Here is a 13,545-nt window from a genome sequence, read left to right as displayed (position 1 = left end):
TCTGCTGGTCTTCATAGGAACTGAACTAAGTGACCAAGGGGGAAATCTGAAACCAAAGCTTCTAACTGAACCCACAATTAAATAGAAAATCAACATGCCCTGCCTGTAAGGACAACTGAAAAACTATTTCAAAAGCACAAGCCTTTAGTGTCTTTATAGCTTTACAATAATTTTTTTCCAATTTGTTTAAGTGTATACTAGTTGAATAAGATACACAGAAGGATGTGTCCTCTTTGGTGCTCTGCTGACAGCTTAAACTAATTCTGTTTAGTTCAGAGGTTTGACTATCTGCTTATTGTCAATTCTGGCTATTAGTCACTTTGATGTAGCAAAGTTGGAAAAGAGGAATCTAAGTCAGTCCTTTAGTCCAACAATCCTCTCTAGCTGAGAACATAAGAAAATTAAAATTTGGCTGTAATACTTATATTTTATATCTTCAGAAATTTCAGCATTGGGAAATAATTATTATAGGGAAAACCTGTATATGTTCTGCTTTTTTTTTTAATAGAAAAGTAACTGCTTTTGAAATAAACAAGTTTAAATTGCAGTGTACATAATGTTGTTTGAGTCTTACAACTTATTTCTTCATGCTCCTTGTTTTATGTAACCGACATGGTAAGAATGGGTGAGGCAGAGTTAGTGCATTTACATAATGTGATAGAGAAACTACCGTGGAGCTTTACTAAGCCATGACAGAGATAGCTACAGCAATGTAGGGGAAAGCCATTCTTGGCCTGAGAAAGCCACTGCTTGTTACCAGTGAAAGCTGCTCTGATGGCAGGTGAAAACCCACTTCGGTGCATGGGCTGTTCATAAAAATGAATATTTGATACTGTTCAGAAGAGACTCCTGAGAATAACACTACAAAGAGAATTTGATAACTTCAAAGGAAGCTAACAAAATTTTCACCCAAAACAATGAATGCCACATATTTGAGCATCCAGATTAAAAACCAGTGGAGGACAGTGAAAAAGACTGAATATCCCCTGCTTCATTCCAAAGAGATGAAAGGGGGGAGGGCTTGTGGACATGCCATATTGAGCAAAATATTCTCCCACGGGAAATGTCTAGCCATATGTACAGGCACAGTATGACTGTAGATGAGAGAGTGAGAATATGAAGGAAAATACCATTTTGCTAAACAGCCTGTCAAAGACTTGGCATCCTTTGGGATATTTTGTCCAAAATTTTACGGTTTTAAGCTGTTGCAAATCAGAGAGAATAGTTTTGTGAGAAATATGTAAACAGGTCAGTATGACACTCATCAGATGAATGGATATCTCATTTTAAGGCAGTGTCAAATACTGTAATGCAGTTATTGCTCAACTTCCATATTTTACTAGTGCCAGTATCACTGAATAAAAACACAATTTAATGTATTACAATAACCAACTACTGTCTTGGTAACCACTTCAGGTCAAAGATTGAATCTGCTTTCTCATTACAGTTTAACAGAACATGCATTTGAGGCTCAAAAAATCTTGTGCCCAGACACCAACAACAAATCACTTTAGTGTGCCACAATTTCCCTACAAATTAAACAAAGTGTAATATTTTTAATTCTTAGCAAAGTGCTTTCAAATCAACTGATCAAGCTTTAGAAACTGTACAAGTGCTATTACTTGCTTATGCTTATTTGAATGCACCACTTGGCATGATAATATTAATAAGGCATATTAATATTTCTGTGTAAACACATACGTGTTTTTACCCAAATTCTTAATTTAATGAATACATTCAAGTAAATTATCACAGTTGTCTCTCTGGCACCTTTATAAAATTCATGAATGATGCAGTCAATTCATCTGTATTTCTCAATTTAATATTCATTTAAACTAGTTTCCTGTACACAGAAGGAAGGGTTTCTGGCAGAGAAATACTGATGTAGCTACAACAGGCTATTTAAAATGCTAGCCCTTTTACCCATCCCTCTCCCACCCCAGATGGAAGCCTAGCAGACTTGGTAAATTGGAAGACACATGCACTTTTCAAATATTACTGTCAATAATCCATCAATTCAGAGTGAATTCCCCTTCTCTGCTGTTAAAGCCAACCCTCCAGACTGAATCTGAACAGCCAATACCTTCTTTTTCTGTGAACTCTGAAAAAAGATGCTAGGGGAAAGCTAAGGTACAAGGTGTAAATAATCTGGTGTTCATCAGTGAGTTTACTGGTTCATTATTTTTAATTTCCATTGGCTCATAGCATATTCATATTACGACAACATAACCTGGGCTGGAATAGACCTCAGGAGATTTCTACTCTAATCTTCTGCTCAATGCAGGATGAACTGTAAGGTCAGACAAGGTTTCTCAGGGCTTTATCTATCGAGGCCATGGAGAAGACACAGCCCCACTGGGCAAGTTATTCCAGTGATTGATTGTCCCTATGGTAAAAAAGTTTTGCCCAGCTCCTTCAGCCTCACTGCAAAGCAAGTGCTTTAGCCTCCTGACCACCTGGGTTGCCTTCTGCTGAACTTGCTCAAGTTTATTGTCTTTCCTAAAATGGAGGGTCCTGAAACAGGGCATAGCCTTCCAGATTTCATTTCATGACTAGAGATCTCATTAGTACTGAGCAAAGAAGGGTAATTACTTCTCTTGATCCTGTTAGCATAGCAAAGGAAGCTGTTGTTTTTCTTTACTGCCAGGGCATGCTGCTGGCTCACGTGCAGCTTGCTGTCTGACAACATTCCCATGGCCTTTTTTGCTTTGACCATCTCTGTCTAGTAATTCCTACTGTCCAAAGTAGGTCTTATGCTCAAAAAATCCAAATTCCTGTCAATGACATCAGCTATGCAACCAGACATTGACTTGTGGAATCCACCTGCCCCTCCAAGCCTTTCGTCTACACTGGCAGGGCTCACATAACGTCACCTAGGTCTCCATAAGTTTGGTCCTCATTCCCACAGCTGTCTGATCACTCCTGATATGTTCAAGGTTCCTGCTCCAGATGTAGTAGTGCTGCCAATGTACTCAAGCAGCAAGAGAAATAGCACATGGGTCAGGCAAGCCTTGGCAGTTTCTCTGCAGCGTGATGGGTCTGAGTTCCCAGCAAGCACCGGAATTCTTAGGCAGCAAGTTAGACAAACATATTGAGCCTTCTGCACCCCTAGAGGTGGGTCCTATGCTACTGTCACTCGTGGCTTCCTCTTGGTGCTAATGCATGGCTCCCCAGAAGCTTGTGTTTCTTGCCCAGGGATGGCTGTCTCTAACCTTGCCTGCTACCAGCACACTGAACCAGTCCTGCAAACGCAGGTTGGCCATCCTCCCCTCACCAGGAGTCACCTGACTCCTGTCTTTCCCAGGCTGGGGCTTTCCACTTGACTCCCACAATTGACTGTGGTCTCTGGCTGCCATCCCTCTGCGAAGTTACAGGTTCAGGATTTTGCATCTTCAGGATGTCTATGAAGATGCCATTTATTCTCCCTGCTGCTGTGCAGTTTGTCCCCTTGCTCCCACAGCTCTCTGTCTTGGCAAAATATTTTAGTACACACCTTGGACAGGCATGGACACTTTTCTCTTGCTCCAGACTTGGGCAGACACACCAGCTGCGCTCTGCAGTCTGAGATCTGAAAAGTTTTACTCTCACACTGGAGCTGTGACACAAATAGAGGCTTCTGCTGTGCCAGTGATGCCTTTTGAAGGCTGACCGAGAACGGAGGCTAGACAGAGTTAAAGAATAAAGGAGATATTTATTAGAAGGCCTCAATGGATACACCTTGGGCAGTACAAGAGCCCAGTCAGGGCTTCACCCAAGATGAACCCAGAATGGTCACAAAATGGGTGACCGGTCATGAGATCTCACACTTTTTTAACTTCTGGTCCATTTGCATATTGGAGTTAATTGTCCAGTTATAGCTTTAGCTTATGAAGTCCCATCCTTCTTATTTTTGTTTCTTCAGTTCACCATTGTTTATGCTCTTGGGCCTGAGAGTTGGATTGGCTGTCCTTAGTCCCCAGCTAGAGAAGTTTTGTCTCCCTACTCTGTGGAGAGAGCTTACTATCCTCTAATATGAAGCTCAGAACTACACACTAAAGCAGTACAGAATCTGAAAAATATAAAAGCTAAACTCTGAGGCATCAGCAGGGGTAGTTACTCTATTTCGTGGTGGGACATGTGCCCTGTGGTGCAACACTGCTGCTGATGAGTCCCACATGGCTTGCAGATTTCTAGACCATGTGCCTTTTTGAGCAAACTGCTGCTTCTGAGAGCTGTGCCCTGGGACTGCCAACATGAGCTGAATAGATACTTTAACCAGGATCAATCTTTCCCAGCAATGGAGTCTGGAACTGAGGACAACAGAAAAAAACACCCCAGGAGATCTAGAAGTGAAGTCCGAAGCAGTTCACCAAGTTGCAAGTACTAAAAGAGCCCAAGAAGTACCCCAGCTCCATGGCATGTTCCCAATCCCACGAATTGCTGCTCTGGAGGCCCAGTCCCTCTTTGCAACTCCTTGTTACTGTGTTCCTGAAAGAACCTTGCTGTTACAGAATTAACCTGGCTCCAGTGTGGGGTACCTCCTCATGAGGCTAGACATCTGCTTGAACGTGTCCTGACAGCAGTGCGCTTATGAACTCAATCCCCCCTCTGCACTGCCCTCACAGCTTCTTCTTGCAAAGCAAGCCTGGCAAACCAACCCCAGAGTATTGATCAGTTGTGGAGGCCAACACCACACACCCACATCACATCCACAGTAACTGCAAACCCAATCCAGGCATAGAACCATAGAATCCTTGGTTTGGAAAGGACCTCTAAAATCAATGAGTCCATCCATTAACCCAACGATGCCAACTCCACCACTAATCATATCCCTGAGCACCTCACCTACAGGTCTCCTAAATACTTCTGGGGATGGAGAATCAACCAACCACTTACCTCGGCAGCCTGCTCTAATAGCCCTTTTGGTGGAGAAGTCTTCTGTGCCCCAACAGGTTCTACACCAAGAGCCTCTGCTAATGAGACCATGAAACTGCTTGAACACTCTCTGAGCAGGTCTCACTTAGCTCATGGCTGCAGCCGCCCTTATAACATCCAAAACCCGATAGGATTTCTGTAGAAGTAATCACTTGATGTTTATAACAGATTCATGTTTTCTACCTTCCATCAGCAGTTGGTTTTAAAGAGCCTATGTGGTACTGTTAGCACCTCAGGTGTGTCACTCTTTAATTCCTGATGCCTTTGGTGGAGAGTGTAAGGATCCAGAAATTGCTAATCTTTAATAATTCTCACACTACTCAAAAAATAAGTTTCTTAAAGACAGTAAGTTTCTTAAAATATTACTTTTCCTGTCTTTGGACTTAAAAATTATTTCAGCCATCCAAAAAAGAAACTATGTTATAAAATAAAAGCTACATATATAAGGTTATGCCATGTCCTTTCAATATGCATATACTTCTCCCATTGCAATGAAAAGGTTGCCTGCACAATGATGGGTAGACTTTGGCTTAAAATACTGACACCCTGTTTAGACTAAGATATCGTCAGAAGTGATAGGGTAAAAATGTGACCAAATATTTCTCTTGTATCTTTTTACAGTGCTCATGTAATTCTCCAGGCAAAAGGGTCAAAACAAAATAAAACTCAACATTTCAAACTCTGCTCATAAAATAAAATAAATGTCAAAACTCTTAGATTGTAACAAGCTACTGTGAGATGGAGAAAATAGTGTAAGAAAAATATTTCTAATCCAGAATGCCAAATAGACTCTCACATATGATAAGGAGGAAAAAATATTTTAAGTACAAGAAGAGTCTTGTTTAAAATGAAGTAGAATAATAAACTGAACATTTAATAATAAAAGCCTGAAATTAACTAAACTATGCCATGTGAAAGGTTATGAAAAGACAGTGAAAAAGAAACAGTGTTTGACTGGGGAATGTGCAGTTCTTATTGCTATTGATAGAATTTGTACATATATCAGAGACAATGTGGTTCATTGTATATAGCAGAAATCATAAATAACAAGAAGATCCAGACAAATAAGGAGCAATGATTCACCATTACCATACTTTCAGCCCTCTGACTTTACAGGTAGGCATTTCTCTGTCTAGTTTACATGGAACTAAAAATCTGTGTATGAGACTGAATTGATATTCTTTGCATACCATCAGCAGGGACATCTGGAGTCATGAATTTACCATGACAGATAAAACCATTGCCACAGCATCCTCTCAGATTTAATTTTAGAATTACGAATAAACTGGAACTTCAATTTACAAAGAAAAAACCTACTTTCTTAAAACAGGGGGGTTGTCCCAGACAATAGAAGCAGTGAGGACCTGCTGTCTATGTCTTGCCACTAAAGATTTAAAAACTTGAATTTAAGCATCCAACAGTTCTGAATATACTATTCTGACATACTTTCTCCGAAGCAAAATATTTGGGAATTTTAATGGGGTTTAGTTCTTCACAAATGAGTACCATCTAGACCTTTTGTCCCAATGTGGGATGAGAAATATTTCCAAATCTTGAAATTTTTCATGGAACTGAAATTAGGTTTGTCAGATTGCACTAGTTAGCACAAAAGCCATTTCAAAAGAAAATACAACTATTTGATGTAAGTAGGGACAAAACCACATATTTTAGAACACAAAGGGCTAAAGTAAACTTCAGCTGTTGTTTTCAACAACAAACTAATATTTCCATAGTCACAGGGAGTGAGCCCAAGAGGTCTGGACACTGTTTGCACATACTGAGCTCAGAAGTGCACTGGGATGCAGTGCATGGAATCACTCCTGTTTATGGGTTCATTGCACAGCAGAATGTAGGAAGGAAGAAGCTCTGTGAAGGCCCATTCTGCATTTCCAATGTCTCCATCATATAAAGTGAAAACCTTTAAGGTTTCTCAAACTCTGAGTGTGTAAAAGATATTTATCTATGGAAGCTGAGCTGCCTGTTGAGTTTAGGGAGATTCTTGGGGCAATGCTGCACACAAGTGAACTGTTGTAAACACTTGTGCTAACACACAGCTTTGGCTCAGGAGAAGGAGATTATGCCTTTGCCAGCACCCTAAGTGCTCTGAGAGGGCCTAATAGCCATGATTGGCCTCAGACGGAGACTTCTCACACAACTCCTGTCAATTGGCTCAGGAGCCCCATTTAAGCTTAGGCTCTGCTAGGTGACCTGGACTGGCTCTGGCTGATCCTCCTTCCTCAGACGGCACATGGTCCTCTTGAAATTTGTATACACCTACAAGAATTCACTCCAAAACTTGAAAATTGGTGTCTTGTAATGCATCGCACCATGAGCCTTTTTAGGATGATTTTGTCAAGAAGCAACTTATGAGTCTATTGACATTGTTGTGCTGATAAAGGTCAGTATGTTAAAAGCAACATTAACTGAATAACAGAGCACCATGAGACTTCAGTAAAACCTGCCATGTTTTCTTAGTTTTTGGTCTGTAAAGTTTTTCATTAAGTCAGAGTATTAAAATCAGTACTATAAAGCATCCTTTGATATTGCTACTGTATGTGGTTATTAAAGCACATTGCAAAATATTAATGACCAGCTTTTCTTTTCACCTAGTAAGCTGTAACTGCACATAGCAGTACTTAGAAGATGACAAAAACTCTTTTTTTTTTTTAAAGTAGCCTTAGTAAATAGTTTTAAAGTTACTCTTCCTATCTGAGATCCTGAGAAAGGAGCAAAACAGTTCATCTGCAGAAGAAAAAATATGAAGCAAAATACTTGATACTTCCAATTTCCTCCCCAAAATAATTGAAAATAAGAAGTACTAATAATTAAAAATCACAATTCAAGTACTATTGTAACCACTCTTTTTTCAGTTCCTAGGTGCAATTGTATGATCATTACAGATAGAAAGACAATCTTGCAGTTCTGAAACTATTTGCAAGTACCTGTGGGCATAAAGGATAACCTTAAATTTTTCTTCTGCACCAGTTATTCTTCCCATGAGCTGTCCATCTTCAAGCTATAAAATCTAGTTCTAGGTCTACATAGCTAAAATTTAGCGCCTGCTTATCAAGTTTGAGAATGAAATTTTGCAGAGAAGCAACTGGTTAGCTTAATAAAATATGGGGTAAGTATTAACAACATGTACGTTGTATGCTGTTTCCATTTACTTTAAATGGGCAACACTGGAGTTCAGTTAGTACAAATATACTCCAGCTAACCTATGGTAGGAAATAATTCTGCTTTACTGGCACTATTCAAAATGAGAGTTCTATTGCATTATGGAAATGTGGAGAGTTAGTCTAACTTTGCTCACCAAAATCAGTATACATTTCCATGAGGACAAAGAACCCCAAACACTACCTGAAATTTTCTCTGAAAGTCAAATTTAAGATGTAGCTGGAAGCATTGTTCCCAGTAAAGCAGAGGACTGAAAAGACAGGCTTTCTGCTAGAGCCTGGGCAGGAGGCTGGAGGTAGCAAATGGGCTCTGGGTCCAAGTTCATCTGGCACAGTGTATAGGTTGTGGGCCTGCAGGTGAGGCCAAGATTCAGGTCTGTTTGTGTCAGGTTTTGAATTAATGACAGTAAGGACTGAAGACATATGTTTATCCCGGGAATTGTAAGGAACCTGGTGCTGATGCAAGCAGCAGCAATGAAAGATTCATGGAAGATTATTTGGTATCTGGTAGTCACCAGGCTGTAGATTGCTAAAATCAGTGCTATGCTTAGGATGTAGGGCAGAAGAGCTGTAAGAGTTTGCTTTGCTTCACTGTGCAAGGTTTAAGCCTCTGTGGCAGTTTTCCCATTTCCTTTTAATAAAATACTTGGGAGTTGGTCTTTCTACTTCACCCAGTAGGACTGCAAAGTTGTACAAATATGAAGACCATGGGAGCAAATACATCACTACTGCACCTTAGGAAAGAGATAAGAAGAAAGCTTCATAAACCTGTTTTACAAAGCTTTTGCAAAATCAAATAATGCATGAATTTACACCTGTAACCCATTTTTAAAAAGTTCAAGGTGACAAAACTGATATGGAAAATTTAACAAACGACTGCAGCAAGCAGGTTAGTGTTGGATTGATTCACCACTGCTCATTAGTCTTCAGTATCAATGAAGACCTAGTCCCATTTCATACTAAATATTTGCAGAAAAAAAAGTTATTATGACTATTTTTAAGCTGAAAATATTTCATCTCTGCATTAAATCTGCGACGTATTCCCCAAGGTGCTAGTATTCCTTGGTTTGCCCCAGAAAAGACTCAAAAACAAAACCAAACCCAGAGAAAAACCCAGGAAAATCAGACAGCTTTCATCACCTTATAGAATACCTGCTAATTTCTCTCTCCACTGCAGTCTAGATGTATGTCATAAGACACTATAAATGAACAAAATGTCACTTAAACTTTAATTCAACTTTTCCATTTAGTGCATTTTGAAAGTATTAAGTGGAAATGAATATGATAATCATAAGGAAACAGGACAAAAATTTATTCAGGAACTTGATCAACACACTTTTGTTCAGAAAATAATAATGCAGCACTTGAGGAGCAGGGTTGGCATTTAAACAAAAGCTGGATGCATATGAAACAATGTTTTAAATTTGTAAAAAGGTGACAATTCTTTTTGTTTGACTGCCACACATAAAAGTTGGAAATAAATTGCTTTTTTAAACAAAAAGACATCGTCTTTTTAAATTACTGCTCATACAGGGCTCTAGGTACACAAGAGCAACAATATTGTTTTCTTAACTTAGACCATTTCCTACTTCTTGAGAAAAAGATCATTATTTTTATGATTTTTTTCTTCCATTCAGAATATAACAGTCAGATAAAATTTATTTGCTACAAAAGAACTATTAGCTCACTTTGGGATTTATTTTTTTGGGAGGGGAGTGATTTTTTTGTTGGTTTTTTTTGGTATGTTTGGGTGGTATGCGGGTTTTTTTGTTTGCTGTTTTTGGTTGGTTGGTTGGTCAGTTGGTTGGCTTTTTTCCACCATCCATTTTAGTACTGGATAGAGCTGAAAAAAATTGTCATAAATTAAAAAAAAAAAAAAATCCAGTTTCATCCCTTGAGAAAAAAGTGCATAGAGAATCCAAGATGACAACAACACTCTACAAACAGTAAACTTAAGCACATTGTTTACCGTTTCTATTAAAAACTCCAGCAATTTTAAACAGAAACACAAGAAATGCTGGTTTAGCATTCTCCTTGCTCCAAAGCAAACTTGGTTCTTTATGGATTTTTGTGAATTCAGTTTACATCCCCATATGTGTATTATGTGCCAAATGTGAAAGGCAAGGCTATGGCAAAACTGCAGAAAGGGACAGAGTTAAAAGCCTTTGTGTGATCCTCGTATGAGAAGAGTGAGTTACAACCACCAAAATGTCCTCTCACTGCTCTGAAGGATGTTTTTAATAAGGAGATGTTATAAGGGTTAGGGTTAGACCTCCCTTCATCTCCCTAGTGCCATGTGAATACCAAAACCAGGACAAACTGCAAATAACACTTCCTCCAGTTAGTCCATTCTTGGATCTTTTCACTCCTCAGGGAGGTCCTGAGGTTCTCATAAACAATTTTCACATCGTTAAAACACCCACCTGTCTCACTTCTAGGCCTTTCCTAGCCTTAGAGACACCTACATGAATACTCTGATTTCTCTTTTCAGAAAAAAAAAAATCACTCCTTTTCTATTTCCTGAAGAAAGCTTATTTTTTAAAGTCACCACAATATCATCCTTCATAAGGAAAAGTGAGAGCACATGTCTGAGTATTTATGGACAGTAGAAGTGATCCAACACTACATGAGAAAAAAATCTTTTTTTTTTAATCCACTTTTTCTCATCTTCTTTTCTCTGGAAGATGTATGTCTGCTCATTAACTTGTAAGTCTTATGCAGAATATGAACAGGACTATTTAAGACAATCCCAGAATATCAGAGCTTCTCTCCCTAGAGACAGACACTTCCCCACACTCATTAAGAAACTTCTTTCTCCAAATCTGGCACCCAAGTTGCCAGTAGTAACAAAGGCATTTCAGTTCACTTAAGATGTTTCCACCAGATTCTTTATGACTTCTCAACCTCTATAATGGCATGACATTATAGAGGTTGAGAAGTCATAAAGAATCTGGTGGAAACATCTTAAGTGAACTGAAATGCCTTTGTTACTACTGGCCAGGACTTGGTGATGGACTTCACCCTTAGGAAATCTACTATTTCTCACCATGCAATCAAACCAGGGACCAGAAAATATGCGAGAGAAAATTAAGAATAAATTTATTTAAATACATTGCAAAGACTATATTATGAAGAATACATTACTACATTTGGAGAAAAACATAGAGAAAAATGACAAAAATACACACAGCACTCTTTGGATGCCCTGTTTAGAATGTCTTTTCTCTGGTTAGTTGGCAGAACCAAGACTGGAAACTAGTGGAATATTTTTGCCATGACAGAAATTGTGACCCAGTTCTTGCAAGAGATGTACTCCCAGGCACAGCTTTCTTGAGTAAATGCTGCTAATGGAAGAAATAGTAAGCAAACCCACCTGAGTGTAAATACACCCTTGTATCTTTCCTGTAATCTTTAATCTTGGTAGTTATTTTAATAGAGAAAAATTTTGACTTCGGTGCAAATGAAATATAGCTTAGGGCTGCTCCATAAAGAGCAGCCTGTTGCTGGATTTTTCTAGAGAGTATTAGTACTTCAGTTGTCAACAAAGAAACACATGGTTATACTGACTTTTCTGTGTAAACTGAGCACGACAGATAGTTTTTTAGAATTTGCATGCACAAGCTCATTTCACTACATAATTTTTCTAAGTTGTACACACTTGATCTATTTAAGCTACTTGAGCTGCTGTAAAATTGCATAATATTTCTATTGGCTCTAACAACTACATGTGAATCATGAATGAGAAAATGATGGAGTTAAGGCACACCTTTATTAGCAGTATCTTAATCACAGCTAGTCTTATTTCAAATATGACCTCAGCAAGAAACAAAATTTTAGTTTTTGTAACAAGAGTTTGTAATTCTGTACTTGTCAAGTATATGGACCCAAACCAAATTTGCCCCCAAGTTCATTCTACTCTTTCCTGTCTCACCTCTATTTTCTCTAAGATATTATGTAGAACATTTCATATTCTATACCAGGATGAAAGAGAAAGACAAAGAAAATCATTCTATCAGTCACAGGTTAAGAAAAAAACCAACTCCCTCAGGCAAATAGGCTCTTTTACTTATCCCGTTCCAGCTTTGAGACCAATCTAGGTCTCAAAGTGGTAAGGAGCAAGCACGGCCTGTCTCCTGAAACACTGTAAACACCACAGAGATGACCAGGATAAGCCTGGCCTGGGGCTAAGGATGCTCTTCCAAGCAGCTTGGGAAGACATTGGAATAGGCACCACAGTTTCAGCTGAAACCTGGCAATTCATTAAAACATTGTGATAGCCAGCAGTGCAGGTTAAACTCTTATCCCTCTATGGTCTTGGACCAGCATGAGGTTTGTATGATTGAATACAAAGCCAATGAAATGTCTGACTAAATGTATTACCAATAAAAACAATCTGACACAAGGGCTCAAGACAGCCATGCTTCTGTCATTCAAGTTGCCCAATATCACAGCTGAGTAAAACAGGACAGAAAAACATAAAAAAATCAGAAATTCTTTAAAGTCTTTTAACTGAAAAGAGATAAATATGTAAAGATACAACTAAAGCAAAGTTTAAAAGAGCAAGATTTTTCCAGTGAACAATCCTCCCCTCCCCTTATTTCTAATATAATTTTATATCTCTGAGCTACTAAAAAGAAAATAAGCAGTGCATTTATTGAAAAGTCTGTTTTTATCTGAAAATACTATTTTTATCAGTTATCAACAGAGAGAAACTTAAGACTGAAGCAAGGAAATCCTATCAGCTGCAAACAACTTAAAAGACAATGAAGTTCCACAAGCATCTGTGGGTCACAGGAACAATGGTGCATACTAGGGGACAATTTAGTATTCCTCTGTCTAAGAAACATGGTTATATTTTGAGTATAGTTTTTTGAGCTTTTTTAAGAGCAAAGAGGATGGTGAAATTGGAGTATCTTATCGTTAGCCATTCCGGCTCATCTGCTTATTCATTAAAACATACAAAATTCAATATACTTTTCCATTTTTATGTACCCAATCTTGAAAATTTTCCTTTTCAAGGTGCCTCTAAGAGATGAGGCCAACTCTCTTATTCCACAAAAGGGACTTTGTGGAACTGCATGCAGTGGTTACAAGAAGGCAAAGTATGCCTTTGGAGTTCTTTTCCCAGTATTTTTTAGACTGTCTATGAATTAGTAAAAATTGGAATAGTATTCTGCTACTTTGAAAATATCTCAGCATTCAGATTTATTTTGCATAAAAGAAATATAAGCATTTAATGTTACAATTAACTTAGGACTCTGTGATTCAGCTTTATGAAAAAATCCATGCTTATTAGAAGTTAACATGTAAAACACTAATTCTGTAGGGCAAGCAAGAAAGTCTCTCCATTTACTTGAACCAGCAGAATTTGACCCAAATTATTATTTGCCTCTAACATGGATCTTGTGTTGCTGAAGTGCATGAAAAGAATTTCCAAATCAGCAACCCACAACTA

The 13,545-nt window shown here is 38.4% G+C and overlaps 1 long non-coding RNA gene across 1 annotated transcript in view; it reads right to left on the bottom strand.

The window, feature by feature from the left end:
* The window catches only part of LOC132325007 (uncharacterized), an 83,553-nt gene that overhangs the window by 68,330 nt on the left and 1,678 nt on the right, over positions 1-13,545 (bottom strand). The gene's annotated exons all lie outside the window — the stretch shown is intronic.

Source organism: Haemorhous mexicanus, chromosome 3 (assembly GCF_027477595.1).
Source record: "Haemorhous mexicanus isolate bHaeMex1 chromosome 3, bHaeMex1.pri, whole genome shotgun sequence".
Taxonomy (NCBI): Eukaryota; Metazoa; Chordata; class Aves; order Passeriformes; family Fringillidae; genus Haemorhous; species Haemorhous mexicanus.
Note: the sequence above shows the minus strand (reverse complement) of the source record. Positions and strands in the feature narration are given on the sequence as shown.